The following is a 4,750-nucleotide window of genomic DNA, read 5'->3' on the forward strand; positions in this document are numbered from 1 at the left end:
CTCTCTCTCTCTCTCTCTCTCTCTGTGTGTGTGTGTGTGTGTGTGTGTGTGTGTGTGTGTGTATGTATGTCTGTGTATGTGTATGTGTTCACAGTAAAACCTGAATGGATTTTTCTCATGTATTGGCAAGAGGATATGAAAAAAAAAAAAGTTGTATAGCCAGGGCTGATGAGGTGGCTCAGCAGTTAAAAGCTCTGAGTGCTTTTCCAGAGGTCCGGAGTTCAATTCCCAGCAACCACGTAGTGACTTACAGCCATCTGTAATGGGATCCAGTGGCCTCCTCTGATGTGTCTGTAGACAGTGACGGTGTACTCATATACATAAAATAAATAAATAAATCTTTAAAACAATCTAAAAGTTGGGTATAAACAGTAAGAACAATACAATTGATTCTTACTAAATTTGTGAGGAACAAATTAAATTTAATTTTTCTGTTTTTTTTTTAATGTCTGTGGGTGTTTTTGCTGAAAATATGTCTGTGTACAATTTGAAGACAGTGTCCTCAGAGACTAGAACAGAATGTCACATCCCCTGGGCCTGGAGTTACAGACTATTGTGAGCCACCTTGTAGGTGCGAAGACAAACCTGTTCCTGTGGAAAACTAATCAGTGCTCTTAAGAGCTAAGACATCTCTCTAGACCTAAGAAACAGATAGGGGAAAGAGCTGGAGGTTAAGTTGTGGAAATATTAGATTTGAGTTACTAATCTGTCATCCAAACGGAATGGTTGAGTGGACAGTCAGATAAGAGTGTGGATTTGCCCACGCTTGGGACATACATTTAGAAGCCATCAATTTTTAAATAGTCTTAAGTTGAGTCTATAAGTGCTTGTGCTCAAACGACAGAAAGTAAAAGGGTAAATAAAAGCTCCAACGATAGAAACAGGAATGTGAGGGAACCGTGGCAAAAGAAATGAAGACATATCTACTAACCTGGGAAAAACCATCATGCTAGAGCCCAAATGGGAACGCTGAGCTCAAGAGGCATGGGACTTAGATCTGACCATTCAGTTCATGAATTTATTGTAGTTGTTTGCCATAGAAGAGTGAGAATAAACACAGCTTTGAGGAGGCTTGAAATATATGTGACTATGAAAGCAAGCATCAGCGGTTCTGAGAAGAGTTGCCGAAAAAAGAAGCAAAAAAAGAAGATAGAAGCTGAAAGGAAGAATGAAGTTATGAAATATTTCTGTGCATGATGATAATAGTGAAGCAAAAATAAACAAGAAGAAAAAGGGGAAGAGAAAAGAAAAGAAAAAAGAAAGACAGACAATACAATACAATTTAAATTAAAAGGTGTTGAAATTAAAAGGTGTTGATGGCCTTGGAGAAAAATATGAAAGGCATATTCTTAACAATGAAAGAATGGTAAAATATCCAGTTTATCTTCAACTAGACTGTCATATTTTAGAGAAGCACCATGTGGTTCTAAGTTCCTCTGCCTTCTCAGTGTAGCAGGATGCAAGTTTATCAGCCAAGAACAAGGACAAGAAGATTTATGTTACAAGTTTGAAGAGAAAGAGATGAAGACCAAATGATAATCTAGACATGTAGAAAAATGGGCTAGTAAAATTATTCTGGACTGCCTGGCAGTAGAAGATTCCACCTGAAGAATGTTGCTTTGGGTTTCAAGGGGGACTACTCAACATTCCTTAGACTATCTGCAGCTATGTGCAGCTACCAGCCACAGGGGCTAAATGACTAGAGTAGGTATCAACCAAGGCTGAGCATCAAGAAAATACAAAGAAAGAATAAGAGGATGACCAATTTGTCCTCTTGAAGGTACCAACTAGAAATAGATTAAAAGGATTGCTAGAGGACTGGCTATACAAGAGCTGGTTTTATTCATTTTCTAGGTAATAGAAAGGCTATTCATTCTGTGAATGAATAGTATGTTCCTCAAATTGTGAACTCTGAGGCTAGCTATAAATGGCAAGAAGGAAAAAAAACATAGTCAAATGGAATAAGACTCTTAAATAAATGTTTTTATTGTACAGAAAGGTTATAAAACTCTTTCTTAAGCTTCCTCATTATGTCAACATAACTATTCTTTTCTGCGGGAAAAGACCAAGACTCATTTCTGGACATATGGGGTGAAGCAATTTAATGTCACATTAATTTCAGATTAAGAATGATCCAGTCCTTGTGAGCAAGTGCAAGGTTGCATGAAACTTTGGGCCATGCAGAAGTCAAACTCCAAGGTGACAGCATAATACATGAACAAAAATATTTCATAGTTAGATAAGACAGCCCAAGCTAAATTATGTGAGGGAGACAATAGCACTGAAGATAACAATGGAAAGATGAGGGAGTGAGAAAATAGCTGGTGTGTGCTTGGTAGAGTGGGCTGAAAAGATAAGAAGTGATAGGTGAAGAATGAGGTATTTGCCATCAAGATTATGAGGGAATATGAAATTTTGTATAACCCCAAGGTCTGGTAGGTCTGGTGGAGTCTAAACATGGTCACATTATGGAAGAAGACAAGGTCTTTACAGAGCTTCAGGAAACTCTAAGTCACAGTGGTAGATGAATTATTAACCTAGAAAGTGAATAACGGAGAATTAGTGGAAATGACAGCAAGCTAGTAGCTAGAATCGGTAAGGAAGTAGGAAGTAATGTGTCATCTACACAAGAGAGAGACAGAGACACAGAGACAGAGATACATACAGAGAGTGAGGCAACCTAATCCTTTAAATGTACCGATTTTGATCTTTTAGGCAGAAGAGACACTAATGCCTAATTTACAGAGGTAAAGACAATAATGCACCTTTAGATTGAATAGAATGAACAAAAGAAGGAAATGAAGTGAAAAGATAGGGCTTTATGAACATGAGAGATTACCCAGAATATTAAGGGCATGATAGATTCTTCCTATTACATGCCAAGTCCTTTTGTCAACTACAGACCAATGATATATGGAAAAATAAGAAAACTGGACTCTTGCCAGGAACACAGTAAGCACTAGATTCCATCCAGGCTCTCAGATAATGTTATTTCATCAATTGTGCAAAAAAATCGTTTTACTCTTTGTTCAAAGTTCCCATAGATCTTGACCACTGTCTCTGATTCAAGAAAACCTTTGTATGAGACATCAAACCTTTCTCTACAGTCAGACATTGTATATCCTCTCTAAATAAAGTGGTCACACATCACTATGCCCCAAACCTATAATATACTTTACCAAGCAAGTTCTATCTTATTATCAACATGTGCTGTACACAAGAGCAGAATATAGAGGTTAACTAAAAGCTGAATCTGCAGCTTCAAGTCCTATGCCTTTCCCTTAATCAGTATTCAGTCAGTGCTCAAACACACTTTCCATTTCATTTCTGTGTTTTAAGCCTTGTCCCCAATTTATCACCTCCCTGTATTGTTTCACTCTTTCAACAAAAAGTTATCAAGCACTTATTATGCTGTGTGCTGCAGGGAATGGAGAGATGAATAAGATGTGATTCCTGCCCTGGACGAGTTATGAGCCTTGGGTGAGAAGCACACATGCAAACCGAGACCATCACACCTTATGGAATATGGCATACCAAGTGGATCTGAGAAGCCTCGTATTGTGTCCAGATGAAAATCCATTTTAAGTTGATAATGAGAGTTTTATTCCCTCCTTTAGCCTGCTGAACACTTCTTAGTCGTGTTTCAAGAATGGTTTTGCTCTTTGTTTTATTCAAAGACGTGCTTAATTAAAACTTGAAGTCAGAGCTACAGCTCTACACATTTTCTTTCCAAGACAATTACCACTCACCCAACACTTTAACAGAAACTTGAATGCATACAGCAGGCAAGCAGAACGGCAACCAGAAGCATGTGTCTTAAAAGGAGCATTGTTTCATATGGTATCTCCTTCCCTACTTCTTCTTCCCTTTCCTGCTCACGAATAGAACTTAAGTGCCAGCTAAGCACTGCTGAATGAAAACAAATCAGAAGTCAGGGGATAAATCACATGATGCAATGGTCTCTCTTGGGAAAACATGACCAAGTATGGGCCACCCTGCTGCCTATTACATAGGCAAAGAAGAAGAAGAAGAAGAAATAATACTGGAATTGAATCATTAATTTTTGCTTCATCCAAAAATCAAGAAATTTGAGAAGAGGTATATTAATGTCCTAAAGATCTTGTGTTGAGCTGGGAGATTACATAAGGTGACATAATTATCATTCTGAAGTTTAGTCCTTTTTTTCTAGTCAGGTGGTCTTATGTCGGAGACAAGGAAGTTGGTGCTTATCTTCTGACAGGGCTCATTTCCATAGCAGAGGGTGGATTCACAAACAGAAAGACAATGGACTCTTGCATTCCACTAGAGCCAGAAATTTGGAAGACATCTAGATTTAAGGTGAACTCAGAGCAAATAAAACCACGATCAAATGTCTACGTACATTCCTTCCTCCAGAATGTAGTACACATATGTTCTTCTAATATAGAATATGCAGATAGTATCAATGTGCTGTTATCATGGGTAAAGAACACTTGGAGAAGTAAAAAGAAAATCTTCCTTACCCAACAATTCAGACCAGAAAGAAATAGACACTATAATCTAATATTTTAATGAAAACTCTCTTTTCTCTAGTTAGTATAGATATAAAGTATCCTCTCAATAAAGAGCTCAAGGAAATATTTTCCTTGCCTAATCCTGAGATCACAACACACACACAAGCACACACTTACTTATGTACACATGCAATCACAATTACACACATGCATGCACACAAACACACACACACACACACACACATAAATATACACAT

Source organism: Mus pahari, chromosome 14 (assembly GCF_900095145.1).
Source record: "Mus pahari chromosome 14, PAHARI_EIJ_v1.1, whole genome shotgun sequence".
NCBI classification, from domain to species: domain Eukaryota; kingdom Metazoa; phylum Chordata; class Mammalia; order Rodentia; family Muridae; genus Mus; species Mus pahari.